The sequence below is a fragment of the Hemitrygon akajei genome, chromosome 5, assembly GCF_048418815.1.
Source record: "Hemitrygon akajei chromosome 5, sHemAka1.3, whole genome shotgun sequence".
Lineage (NCBI taxonomy): Eukaryota > Metazoa > Chordata > Chondrichthyes > Myliobatiformes > Dasyatidae > Hemitrygon > Hemitrygon akajei.
The window spans coordinates 79,410,684-79,425,584 of NC_133128.1; the positions used below are offsets into that span (position 1 = coordinate 79,410,684).

The window sequence follows — 14,901 nt, forward strand, 5'->3', positions numbered from 1 at the left end:
AGCATTTATAATTTTTTCATAAAATATCATCATAAGACTAATAATGTCAAACTATCCTTTAATCTTTTTGAGGAACAAATACCAATCAAGAATAGAGAATACATGCAACAAAACTGAAAAAGTGACACGACAAAAAGTTTTACACACAATTCAAACCTGACACTATCAGTACAATCAGACTGTTGTTCAGTAGATAAGCTGTTCATAGCTTACCAACTGCCACACAACATATGAAAAGTCAATGGGCAGCATTTTAGTGGAGAAAAAAGTGGCACTATGCAGCTACCAGCTGCAATTTCTTTATAAATTAGTTTTTCGCAATATGGAAAAACTATCATCATCACCATTTGTTGGCTCCTCACTAATAATTATTTAATGCACCCCGAATTCTCTTGAATTGCCACAGTCCTGCTCCCACAGGGCTTTAGGGTAAACAGCACCAGGATTAACATTTACCCAAGGTGAAATAACAGAGATACATTTTCAAGACAGGATGATGTACAACTTCAAGGCGACCAGCAGGTGGTGACATCTCCCTGCACATGCTGCCCATGTTCTTCATGATAAAAATGCTATACATATTAGAATATCCTTGTAGGAGTCTCAATGTATTTTGCAGATGGTACATGTTGCAGAAATGCCGATTTGGAAGCAGAGGGAGTTAATTTTTAGGATGGTGGATGGGCAACCAATCAAGTGGGCTGTTTTGTTCAGTTTAGTTTGTAGCTTTTTGAGAATTGCTAGAGCTGCACTTAACCAAGCAAGAAGAAATTATTTCACAAACTCTTTATTTAATCTTGTGGAAGATGGAAGGATTTAGTCAGAAAATGAATCATTTGCCAGAGAATATTCAGCCTCTGAGCTGGCCTTATGATGACTGCATCTATGTGCCCAGTTAAATTGAGTTTTGTGTCAATAGTAGCTGCTAGGATATTGTTGATGGGGTTTTTAATAATGCTAATGTGATTGAATATGAAAGGCTGGTAGTTAGAGTAAAAGAACTTCATATTCCACCTGGACAGTCTACAACCTGATGGCATGAAAATTTTCAGATAACCTCATTCCCTTTTATCCCTTTTTTCTTTTCTCGTTCTCGTTCCACCTGCACCCATCTCTATAATCAACTAGTTTCTTTCCCCTCCTCCACCAACTCCATCTGCCCATCAACCACACACTCCTTCCATAGGGTTCCCTCTACCTCCCTTATTTGGTTCCATGCTCCACATTCCTTTTCTATCTTATTCCATGATCTGCAGAACTTTATGGTCTCCACCTCCCAACCTCTGTCACTATTTTGACTCTTCCCTCCATCTCCACTTCACCCTTCATCTGGATTCATGTATTGCTTGCCAGCTGTTGTTCCACCTCTTCTCATCACCTCTCTCCTGGTGATCTTCTATTTCAGTCAAGATGTTGACTATCCATTCCCCCCCACCCCCATAGATGCTACATGACCTGCCGAGTTATACCAGCTGTTTGCTTTTTCAAACAACAGCTGTCTCCTTTGTTGGAGATGATTATGCCCAGTACTATCAGCCCAAGTGTTGTCTTGGTCTTGGTACATGTAGGTGTAGATTGCTTCGTTTTTGCAGAGGTGGGACAAAATGTATTAAACAAGAAGGTGATTTAGCAAAGGAAGACAATTTTCTTAAAACTCTTTTCTGGTGAAAGCTTTCTTACAAAACAGTTGACTTACTTTAAGTATAAGATATTCAAGTCCAGGAAAACTTGGTGTACAAATTACAAGCCAAGTTAGTAAAAATAATGTCAAATACCAGCAATCAGGTCATTCCTAATGACAGCAAATTTATGCATTTTAATTATGAGCATTCCACCATTCAATGCTCACTTGTTCTTGCATTTAAACTGGTATACCTTTCAAATGCTAATGGATGATACTTTGCTTAAAACAACGCCATGTCAGAAGATAATCCTTAAAACAGATGAAGCATAATGCTCATAAGAACCATACAAATACATGCAAGGTTAAAACAAAACTGAAGTTGGCAGTTTTTTTAAAACCTTTATCGTGTGGTCAGCCGCATTTTTTCCACTACCATTATCATGTGGTCAGCCACAAAATAGTGTCATGATGATAGTTTACAAAGAAATCAAATGAAGTATTCTCTTCTTTAACCCAAGCTCAGGTGACATTGAATTCAAAACAATTGGTAGGCTCAAATTTTAAATTAAACTAGATGTAATTATTCTCAATTATTTTGCTGTCTTATCTTATTAATTTAAAAGGAACTGGAGATACTGTAAGTAGTAGCAATTTCTATATCTGCACTATAGAATCAACTCATGACATTGATGAAAGATCATTCATAAACTATCAAGAGGGATGTTTATAAGTTTTAATTTTAAACTACTTTTAAAAAATGTAAGCTTCAATTTAAGACTGAATTTGTGAAAGTACAATGCAAACCTTCAAAACCATTTTTTATTCTGTTGCATGTATAGAAAAGGATATTACGTGTTATTTTAGTATTCATTTAATTGAAATTTAATGTATTATAGCTAACATACAAATATACTAACATTCAACAATGACATAATGCTAATATGCTGTTATAAATTTCAAAATTATACCTTCACCACAATATAGGTAAAATACAACTACATCAAATCGAAGCAAGAGGTGTAGAGTGAAGAAGTAAAGGCATCTCGGAGAGAAGCCTTTTTTTTAACTGATCGGGGGAAACAGGCTAGACTGTGCAGGCACGTGACATAGAGCACCAAAGGTTTAAAAGGGAGAGGAATTTTTCAACGGTCTTTTAAATTGAAGGAAGAGGCGGAGAGTGAAGAAGTAAAGGCATCTCAGAGAGAAGCCATTTTTTTAAAACTGATCGGGAAAAAGAAGCTAGACTGTGCAGGGTAGGTTCTGGTAAGTTCTGTTTTGTTTGTTTAGAGTAGACAGAATGCCAGGCAGGATGTTGGAATGCTCCTCTTGCAGGATGTGGGAAGTCAGGGAGACCTCTCAACAACATGTACACTGATTTGGATACTGTTGGGAGGGATGACTTACCTGGGACAAGCTGCAGAAGCCGGATCGCTGGCACTGAGTCTGGTTCTGCAGTGCAGAAGGGAGGGGGGGAAGAAGAGGAGTGCGGTACTGATAAGGGACTCAGTAGTTAGAGGTACAGACAGGAGGTTCCATGGTCACGACAGAGACTCCTGGATGGTTTGTTGCCTCCCGGGTGCCAGGGTCAGGGATGTCTCTGATCGCGTGCATGGCATTCTGAAATGGGAGGGCGAGCAGCTAGATATCATGGTACACATTGGTACCAGGGACGTAGGAAGAAAGAGTGAGGAGGTCCTGAAGAGTGAGTATAGAGAGCTTGGTAGGAAGTTAAAAAGCAGAACCTCGAGGGTGGTAATCTCAGGATTGCTACCTGTGCCACATGCCAGTGAGGGTAAGAATAGGATGCTCTGGAGGATGAACATATGGCTGAGGAACTGGTGTAGGGGGCAGGGTTTCAGATTTTAGGATCATTGAGACCTCTTCTGGGGCAGGTGGGACCTGAACAAGAGAGACAGGTTACACCTGAACTACAGGGGGACTAATATCCTTGCAGGAAGGTTTGTTAGTGCTATTGGGGGGAGGGGGGGTTAAACTAGATTTGCAGGGGGATGGGAACCAGAGTGCCAGAGTAGATACTGGAGCAGGGGTGAAAATAAATGTTAAAGGTTCATGCAAAGTCACAAATAGAAGGGTTGTGTGTGGTGGTAATAATCTTCTGAGGTGTGTCTATTTCAATGCAAGGAGTGTTGTGGGGAAGGCTGACGAGCTGAGGGCATGGATTGACACGTGGAATTATGACATTGTAGCCATTAGTGAAACTTGGCTACAGGAGGGCAGGACTGGCAGCTTAATGTTCTGGGGTTCCAATGTTTCGATGTGATAGAGGCAGAGGGATGAAGAGTGGGTGGGTGGCATTGCTAGTCAGGGAAAATGTTACAGCAGTGCACAGGCAAGACAGATTAGAGGGCTTGTCTATTGAAGCCATATGGGTGGATCTGAGAAACAGGAAAGGTATGACGACTTTAATGGGGTTGTATTATAGACCACCCAACAGTCAGCGAGATTTGGAGGAACAAATCTGCAAAGAGATAGCAGACAACTGCAGGAAACATAAAGTTGTGATAGTAGGGGATTTTAATTTTCCACGTATTGATTGGGACTCCCATACTGTTAAAGGTCTAAATGGGTTAGAGTTTGTAAAATATGTTCAGGAAAGTTTTCTAAATCAATATATAGAGGTACCAACTAGAGAGGATGCAATATTAGATCTCCTATTAGGAAACGAGTTAGGACAGGTGATGGAAGTGTGTGTAGGGGAACACTTTGGTTCCAGTGATCATAACACCATTAGTTCAACTTGATCATGGATAAAGATAGATCTGGTCCTCGGGTTGAGGTTCTAAACTGGAAAAAGGCCAAATTTGAAGAAATGAGGAAGGACCTAAAAAGAGTGGATTGGAACAGGTTGTTCTCTGGCAGGGATGTCATTGGTAAGTGGGAGGCCTTCAGGGGAGAGATTTTGAGAGTGCAGAGTTTGTATGTTCCTGTCAGGATTAAAGGCAAAGTGAGTAAGAACAAGGAACCTTGGTTCTCAAGGGATATTGGAACTCTGATAAAGAAGAGAGAAATGTATGACATATATAGGAAGCAGGGAGCAAGTAAGGTACTTGAGGAATATAAAAAGTGCAAAAAATACTTAAGAAAGAAATCAGGAGAGCTAAAAGACATAAGGTAGCTTTGGCAGTCAAGGTGAAGGATAATCCAAAGAGCTTCTACAGGTATATTAAGAGCAAAAGGATAGTAAGGGATAAAATTGGTCCTCTTGAAGATCAGAGTGGTCAGCTATGTATGGATCCAAAAGAAATGAGGAAGATCTTAAATGGATTTTTTGCGTCTGTATTTAGTAAGGAAACTAGAATGCAGTCAATGGAAATAAGGCAAACAAGTAGTGAGGTCATGGAACCTATACAGATTGAAGAGGAGGTGGTGCTTGTTATCTTGAGGCAAATCAGAGTAGATAAATCCCCAGGACCTGACAGGGTATTCCCTCAGACCTTTAAGGAGATTAGTGTTGAAATTGCAGGGGCCCTGGCAGCTATATTTAAAATGTCGGTATCTATGGGTGAGGTACCTGGAGGATTGGAGGATAGCTCATGTTGTTCCGTTGTTTAAAAAAGGCTCGAAAAGTAATCCGGGAAATTATAGGCCAGTAAGTTTGACGTCGGTAGTAGATAAATTATTGGAAGGAGTACTAAGAGATAGGATCTACAAGTATTTAGATAGACAGGGACTTATTAGGGAGAGTCAACACGGTTTTGTGCATGGTAGTTCATATTTAGCAAATCTATTAAGAGTTTTTCAAGGAGGTTACAAGGAAAGTGGATGAAAGGAAGGCAGTGGATGTTGTCTGCATGGACTTCAGTAAGGCCTTTGACAAAGTCCTGCATGAGATTCAGTCACTAGGTATACATGGTGACATCGGCTCAACGGGAGCAGTTAGAGAGTGGTAGTGGAGGATTACTTCTCTGAGTGGGAGGCCTGTGACTAGTGGTGTGCCACAGGGATCAGTGCTGGGTCCATTGTTATTTGTCATCTATATCAATGATCTGGATGATAATGTGGTAAATTGGATCAGCAAATTTGCTGATGATACAAAGATTGGAGGTGTAGTGGACAGTGAAGAAGGTTTTCAAAGCTTGCAGAGGGATCTGGACCAGCTGGAAAAATGGGCTGAAAAATGGCAGATGGAGCTTAATACAGACAAGTGTGAGGTACTGCACTTTGGAAGGACAAACTAAGGTACAGGCAGTCCCCGGGTTACGTATGAGTTCCGTTCCTGAGTCCGTCTTTAAGTCGGATTTGTATGTAAGTCGGAACAAGTACATCCGGTATTATTTAGCGTGTTAGTCAAACGTTTGTCTTGGTATATAGTATATATTTTACCTTTCTATGCATATAAAACACTTAAGAAATGTATGTATTCCAATAATTAAACCACTGCTTTGCTTAGTAATAATTGTAGCTTTCATCGGGGCAGGGCCTTTCACGTGCTCCACTATTCTCACTTTATCCGTTATCCTTTAAAATTGTTCGGATCATAGACCAACTGTAGCCTACCGCTTTTCCAATGACAGATGGCATTTTGCCTCTTCCCAAACGCTTTATTATTTCCATTTTATTTTCAATCGCGATCGCTTTCCGTCAATGGAACAAAAACATTGCAGGCAGCGGGTCCCGAACTGCGCCGGCTCCCGAGATGGGACAAGTGGGGGCTGTGCTGGGTTTGGGTATTTGATCTTCCACAATATTACACGTGGGAATTTAAACTGGAGGTGGCAGTGTTTTTTTTAACGAGGTCGAGTTTCAAGCTCGACATTAACCCAGCACGGGAACAGTCTGTCACTGGATCAAACTCAAGCCCGGCGCTGATCTCACTGCACCACCAGCTGACCGGAACGGGGGGGGGGGGGCGGGATCAGGGTGAATCTTACTAAGAAAAATTTAAGCCAAATACAAAGTTAAACACTCAACACAGTGTCAACGGCAACAACTTAAAATGGTGGACGGCGTTCTCCTTCTTCGGTTTGTATGTATGAGTTGTCCGTAAGTTGGACATTCGTAACTCGGGGACTACCTGTAGAACATACAAGGTAAATGGTAGGGCACTGAGGAGTGCAGTAGAACAGAGGGATCTAGAAATATAGAGACAAAATTCCCTAAAAGTGGTGTCACAGGTAGATAGGATAGTAAAGAGAGCTTTTGGTACATTGATTTATAAAGGCCAAAGTATTGAGTACAAGAGTTGGAATATTATGGTGAGGTTGTATAAGGCATTGGTGAGGCCAAATTTGGAGTACTGTGTGCAGTTTTGGTCACTGAATTACAGGAAGGATATTAATAAGGTTGAAAGATTGCAGAGAAGGTTTACAAGGATGTTGCCGAAACTTGAGAAAGAGTTACAGAGAAAGGTTGAATGAGTTAGGACTTTATTCCCTGGAGCATAGAAGAATGAGGGGAGACTTGATAGAGGTATATTATGATGGGTATAGATGGAGTGAATGCAAGCAGGCTTTTTCCACTGAGGTTAGGGGAGAAAAAAACCAGAGGACATGGGTTAGGGGTGATGGGGAAAAAGTTTAAAGGGAACATTGGGGGGGGCTTCTTCACACAGAGAGTGGTGGGAGTGTGGAATGAACTGCCAGATGAAGTGGCAAATGCGGGCTCACTTTTAACAGTTAAGAAAAACTTGGACAGGTACATGGATGGAAGGGGTATGGAGGGGTGGTGTATAAGGTGTATAAGGTCCAGGTGCAGGTCAGTGGGACTAGGCAGAAAAACGGTTCGGCACAGCCAAGAAGGGCCAAAAAGCCTGTTTCTGTGCTGTAGTGTTCTATGGTTCTAAGACTGTACACTCAGCCTGGTAATTTTCATCCAAGGGGTTCCCAAACTATTTTTTATGCCATGAAGCAATACCATTAAGTAAGGGATCTGAGGACTCCAGTTTGGGAAACTACAAGATCATACAAAAGTGCTGGAGGAACTCAGCGTGCCAGACAATATTAATGGAGGGAAATGGACAGTTGGTGTTCAAGGTTGAGAACCTTCACCCAGTCTAAAGGTACAACAACAACTGTACAAAATTAGACAATTAGTAATCATCCATTTAAAATCTGGTGGCTTTTGCGATCATATGAGTTGTTGCTTATGGTGAATGAGCGTGACATTTAAAAAGTGAGTGAGACTTGTCAGGACTTCTGGTGGAGCTTGAGATCATTGGATAATTAAGCATTTGGCTAGGGCCAATAAAAAGTTAGGCTTAAGAAGTGAGGCAATGTAAGGGTGGGGAGTGTGAGGCTTTGGCTCAATATGATATGGCAGGAAGAAGCTAAGGTAAGTTTCTAATAAGTTTCTTTCTTCTTGCACAGTTAGAGCAGTGGGAATGACAGTCCGAACTTGGAATGTTGCTCTTGCAGGATGTGGGAAGACAGGGAGACCCTCCAGTATCACTGATGATTATACCTGCAAGAAGTACATCCAGCAGCAACTTCTTACAGACCACATTTGGGAGCTGGAGCTGGATGGAGCTGGAACTCCAGATCATTTGGGAAGACGAGAGGCTGATTGACAGGAGATAAAGGGAGATGGTTACATCTAAAGAGCAGATCACAGGTTACTGAGTGACCATCAGTAGAGGGAAGCGGGTCCTCCCAGTTTCCTCCGGGTGTTCCTCCCACATTCTAAAGACATACCGGTTACTAGGTTAATTCGTCATCGTAAATTGTCCTGCAATTAAGCTAGGGTTAAAAAGGTGGTCTGCTGGGCAGTGTGACTTGTTGGGCCAGAAAGGCCTGTTTTGCACTGCATCTCCAAATAAAATAAAATGTTCTGGGGTTCTGTTGTTTTAGACGTGATAGGGGTTGAGGTATTAAAGGGGGAAGGGTGGCATTAATGAACAGGGGAAAATTTCACCACAGTGTTCAAAGAAGATGGACTGGAGAACTCATCTAAAGAAGCTCAATGGGTGGAACTAAGGAGTAAGAAAGGGGTGACCACATTCATGGGATTATACTATAGTCCACCCATTAGTTAGTAGACAGGATCGAGTCTATACAGATAGCGGGAAGTTGCAAGAAAAATTAAATTGTGATGGTAGGTGTTTTAACTTTCCACATATTGACTGGGACTTCCATACCGTAACGAGTTTGTCAAATGTATTCAGTAAGTTTGAGGTCCCAACTGGAGAGGGTGCAATACTGGAACTCCTATTAGGGAATCAGACAGGGCAGGTGACAGAAGTGTATGTAGGGCACACTTTAGATCCAGTGATCATAATTCCATTAGTTTCACAAGGGTTGAGATTCTTAATTGGAGAAAGGCAAATTTTAATGGCATCAAAAAGGATCTGCCAAGTGTGGATAGGGATAAGTTGTTTACTGGCAAAGGGATGCTTGGTAAGTGGGAGGCCTTCATAAGTGTAGACATTATATGTTCCTGTTAAAATAAAAGGTGAAGCTAACAGGTTTAGGAAACCTTGATTTTTGAGGGATATTGAGGCCCTAGTTAAGAAAAAGGAGGTGCATACCAATTACAGACCACAAGGAGCAAGTGAGGTGCTTGGGGATAAAGAATGCAAAAGAGCACTTATTGGGGAAAATCAGGAAGGCTAAAAAACGAGGGTACTGTGGCAAACAAGGTGAAGGAGAACATCAAGGGCTTCTGTAGATGTGTTAAGAGCAGAAAGAGAAAATTGGTCAATTTGAAAATCAGCGTGGTTATCTATGCATGGAGCTGAAAAAGACAGGGGAGATCTTAAATGGATATGTTTTTGCACCTGTACTGGTTCAGGAGATGGACACAGTATACAGAACTGATACAAAGTAATGGTGAGGTTATGGATGGTATCCGGATTGTCTGCTGTCTTGAGAAAATTAGGGTGGAAATGTCCTCAGGACCTTATGGGAGGCTCGTGTAGAAATTGCATTGACCTTAGCAAAGGTATTTAAAATGTTCTTAACCATGCTGAGGTCCCAGAGGACTGGAGGACAGTTAATGTTGTTCTGTTGCTCTAGAAAAACTCCAAGAATGAGCCATGCTGTTGAGCCTGACATCATCAGTGGTTAAATTATTGGATGTTATTCTAAGGGACAGGATATACAAGTATTTGGATGTACTGTGCGTGATTAGGGATATTCAATATGACTTTTGAGTGGCAGGTCATGTCTAACCAATCTTAATTTTTTTGAGGTTACCAGGAAAATTGATGAAGGATAGTCAACAGATGTTGTCTATGTGGGCTTTAGTAAGGTCTTTTGCAAAGTCCCATATGAGAGGCTAGTCAAGAAGGTTCAGTCACTTGGCATTCAAGCTGATGTAGTAAACCGGGTTCAATACTGGCTTTGTGGGAGAAAGTAGTAGCGGACGGTTACCTCTCTGACTGGGGCTTGTGATTAGTGGTGTGCTGCAGGAATTGGTGCTGGGTCCATTGCTGCTTGTCGTGTACAAGACTGGTCTATATGATAATATGGTAAATTGTTGTCAGCAAATTTGAAGAGGACACCAAGATTGGGGCCTAGTCGATTGTGGGGAAAACTATCAGCTTGCAGCGGGTTCTGTACCAGCTGGAAAAATGAGCCAAAAAAGATGAAATTTAATACAATTAGCATTACACTTTTGGAGGACAAAACAGGGTAGGACATACACAGTGAATAGTAGGGCATCAAGGAGTGCAGTAAACCAAAAGGATCTGGGAATACAGATCCATAGTTCTTTGAAGGTGGGGCCAAAGGGTAGATAGTGTTTTTAGCACATTGGCTTTCATAAATCACAGTACTAAGCACAGGAGTTCAGATGATATGTTGAAACTGTATAAAACATTGGTGTGGCCAAATTTGGAGTATTATGTGCAGCTCTCATCACCTTCCTACAGGAAAGATATCAATAAAATTGAAAGATTACAGAGAAACTTTACAAGGACATTACTGAGACTTGAGGATCTGTGTTAGAAGGAAAGGTGAAGAGGTGAACTTTTGTTTCATGGATCAAAGGAGAATGAGGGGAGATTTGATGGGGTATAGGCGGAGTAAATGCAAACAGGCTTCCCCCACCTCCAGAGGTTGGGCGAGGCTAGATCTAGAGGTCAAGTTTGTAAATGACACGAATGTTGGTGGAGTTGTGGATAGTCTGAAGGGTTATAGGTTGCAATGGGATATTGACAGGATGCAGAGCTGGGTTGGGAAATGGCAGATGGAGTTCATCCCAAAAACTGTGAAAATGGAACATGCAAGTTATACAGATTCCTCACGCTGGGGCTATACGGCATTGAGGCATGTCCCCTGGGTGGTGGATGGGGAATCCCTCGTGTGAGGGGTGCACCGGATAATATGGAAGAAGGTGCTCGAACCAACATAGCCTAGGAGAAGGAACTCCGATTCCAAACCCGGGTAGATAGGACTCGTTAGCCTTGGATGGCAGCCTATCTAGGAGAGGGTAAACTCTGATTTCAAACCCGGGCAGGTGGAGCTCGTTAGCATGGAAATGCCATCGCCTAGGGGAAGGTGACCCCGACAGAAAACCCCTGGTCCTCCAGGTTGGGGGTTGTGCAATGGGCTAACAACCCGTTCACGTAAAACAAGAAATTGTTACAGAAACCATCAACAGATTGTCAACCACTAACCCAGATCTCGGGAAAAGCAGGGCCCCATTCAGGAGGCTGATGACACACTGCAACCAAACCCGTCAGGGAGCTGCAGGGCTGACAACCCTCCTTCACCCGAGGAAAACCATAATGGAGGTTCCAAAGCTGCTCTCACAGAAGAAATCTATCCTAATAGGAACATGGAATGTGAGATCGCTTTGGGAGACAGGTAGGTGCGCACAGGCAGTGAAGGAAATGAACCAATACCACCTCACACTCCTGGGCATGTGCAAAGCAAGGTGGAATACTTTTGGTGAGACCAAACTGCGGACAGGAGAAACTCTGCTCTATTCCGGCAAAGAAAAAGAGGAAGACCCGCATGAGGCTCGTGTGGCCCTGATGTTGTCCAAAGAAGCAGCCAGAAGTTTGATAGAATGGGAACCAATGTCCGACCCTATCATCACAGCCAGATTCAAGTCCAGATTCCAGAAGGTATCCATTATCCTGTGCTACGCCCCAACTAACAACGCAGAGGAAGAAGAAAAAGATCTCTTCTACACCCAGCTTCAAGCAGTAGTTGGAAAGGTACCTAAGCAAGATATGTTGATCATCATGGGAGATCTGAATGCCAAAGTAGGCAGCGATAACACTGGGAGGGAGAGAGAGATTGGCCAGAATGGTTTGGGGAATATGAATGAAAATGGAAAACTCCTTACTGACTTCTGTGCCTTCAATGAACTGACCATTGGAGGTACCCTCTTTCCCCACCGACGCTGCCACAAGATAACCTGGGTCTCGCCTGACCATCAAACAGAGAACCAGATTGATCATGTCATAGTCCGCCAGCACTGGAGAAGTTCATTGCAAGATGTGAGAGCCAAAAGAGGAGCAGATATTGGATCTGACCACCATTTGGTTGTTGCAAAGCTGAAGATGAAGCTGTCAGCCAAGAAGAAGCAACAGAATACGCGAATAAAGTTTGATGTTAGAAAACTACAGACCGAAGAGAACAAGAAAGATTTTCACATCGCCTTGCAAAACAGCTTTGGGCCTCTTCAAATAGAGGAACAAGATGAGAGAACAGCGGAACACGCCTGGATTACCTTCAAGCAGGCCACTGTAGGAGCCTGCGAAGAAGTACTGGGAAGACCACCAGTCAACAGTAAACCTTGGATCAGGGACGAGACATGGCACAAACTGGAGGAGAGGAAAAAGCTCAAACAGGAGTTGAATCAGGCCAGAATCCGGCAACAGAAACAAATCGCCGCCAACAGATACAGCGTGATGGCCAAGGAGGTGAAGAAACAGCTCAGAAAGGACAAGAGGTCATACTTCAATGAAATAGCAGAGCAAACAGAAACAGCGGCCAGTAAAGGGGACCTCAAGGCACTCTACACGACAACTAAACTTTTGAGAGGGAAGAAAAGCAATTTCAACAGACCTGTTAGAGACAAGATAGGCCATCTGCTCACTTCGGTTGAAGATCAGCTGGCGAGTTGGAAGGAACACTTCCAGGAAGTATTGAATAGACCACCACCACAGAACCCACCTGACCTGGAGCCTGGAAACCCACTCAACATCAATATAGGTGAAATCACCAAGCAAGAAATTCGAAAAGCCCTGAAAAGCCTGAAGAACGGCAAGACTGCTGGAGAAGACAACATTCTTGCAGAAGCATTGAAAGGGGGTGGAGAGGTTATGGTGGACCATTTGCATATACTGTTGAATTTGGTATGGAGAACAGGAGAGATCCCATCAGATTGGAAGAAGAGCCTCCTTGTGAAGCTGCCAAAATCTGGAGATCTTTCACTGTGTGGCAAGTGGAGGGGGATCACCTTGTTGTCCATTCCTAGCAAAGTTCTCACCAGGGTCATCTTGGAGCGGATGAAAGACGCCATTGACCAGAGACTTAGAGATGAGCAGGCAGGGTTCAGGAAAGAGAGATCATGCATTGACCAGATAGCTACACTTAGAGTCATTGTGGAGCAGACAATAGAATGGCAAACTCCACTATATGTGTGTTTTATTGATTTTGAGAAGGCATTTGACAGCCTGGACAGAAAGTCAATGTGGAGCATCTTACGACACTATGGTGTACTGGAAGAGATGGTGAATATCATCATGCAGCTTTATGATGGCTTCTCATGCAGGGTCATCCATGATGGGAGACTGTCCGAAGAGTTCCTGGTCACTACTGGAGTCAGACAGGGATGCCTGCTGTCGCCTCTACTTTTTCTTGTGGTATTCGACTGGGCTACAAGCACAGCCTATGCTGGCTCAGAGAGAGGCATCCAGTGGAATTTAACAGGGAAATTGGAAGACCTGGCATTTGCAGATGATCTCGCTCTTCTCTCACACCGGCTTCAAGATATGCAGAAGAAAGTAGATTCCTTGGGAGAGACCTCACAGCGAGTAGGCCTTAAGACCAGTCAGGAGAAGACCAAATTTCTACGCATTAATAACAAACAAGAGGAGCCATTACGGATTGAAGGACAAATAGTTGAAGAGGTAAACAGATTCACCTACCTCGGAAGCAAAATCAGTAAATCAGGAGGTACAGATGAGGACATCAGAGCAAGGATCGGAAAAGCCCAACATGCCTTCACAACCCTGCGACCTGTTTGGAGATCTACGGCCATCTCTGTCAAAACTAAGCTCCATATATTCAGCTCCAATGTGAAAGCCATCCTGCTATATGGATCCGAAACATGGAGAATCACTAACACCAGCTGCAACAAGATCCAGAGCTTTCTCAACAAATGCCTCCGGCAGATCCTCCGCCTCAAGTGGTACCACAGAGTGTCAAACCTGGACCTATGGAAGAGAGCAAACCAAGAGCCCATTGTATTCCAGATAAGGAGGAGGAAGTGGAGATGGGTCGGCCACACCTTGAGTAAGAGCCAGTCGAATGTCACTTGACAATCACTCGAATGTAATCTACAAGGGAAGAGAAGAAGAGGTCGCCCAAAGCAAACCTGGAGGCGTAGGCTTTTGGATGAACTGAAAGCCGCCGGCCAAACTTGGGAGACTGCAAAAACATCTGCTAGAGATTGCAGAAAGTGGAGGACTTTTGTTGAGGCCCTATGCTTCATAAGGAGCGAAAAGGATTAAAGAAGTTATATAGATTGATTCATTTGACACATGTACATTGTACCATACAGTGAAATACATTGTTTGTATTAACAAACCAACAGAATCCAAGGATGTGCTGGGTCAATCCACCAGTGTTACATGCATTCTGGCGCCACATAGTATGTCCACAATGTTCAGCAGAATAACTCAGAACACAATAAGCTACAAAACAACAACAGCAAAAACAAGCCCCTTTCCTCTCATCTACACACACCTCCAACTGCATGACAGGCCTCTGACTTCACCAGTAGACTCTCAGACTTGTACACCCAGTGCTTCAGCCATTGTTTTCAACTTCTGAATGACCTTCGGTATTGACCCCAGGACTAAATGATGACAGGATCCTGAACTCCAGGCCTTAAACTCTGGTCTGGCTGACTCACGTACCTAGGGGATCACCGGCCATCGTGCCTCCTGTTCATATGGGCATCTGATCTGAGGAAGGACCCACCTGGATGGGTAACAGCCCTCGTCTTCGCTGGTCCTTATCCACAGCGCTTGCCAGCCCAACATCCACTGATGTTACTCAACACATATCCGCTTCATAGGATTTTGAAAACAGAGTGCGGAATGGAGGTCTAGACTCTGACCTGACCTCTAACTCTTCCCC

General features: G+C 43.2%; 2 protein-coding genes across 3 annotated transcripts in view; one reads left to right on the forward strand and one right to left on the reverse strand.

Annotated features, from left to right (window-relative positions):
* Positions 1–14,901, forward strand: part of cdkl5 (cyclin dependent kinase like 5) — a 533,184-nt gene that overhangs the window by 173,390 nt on the left and 344,893 nt on the right. The window lies entirely within an intron of this gene.
* Positions 1–14,901, reverse strand: part of scml2 (Scm polycomb group protein like 2) — a 132,797-nt gene that overhangs the window by 103,299 nt on the left and 14,597 nt on the right. The gene's annotated exons all lie outside the window — the stretch shown is intronic.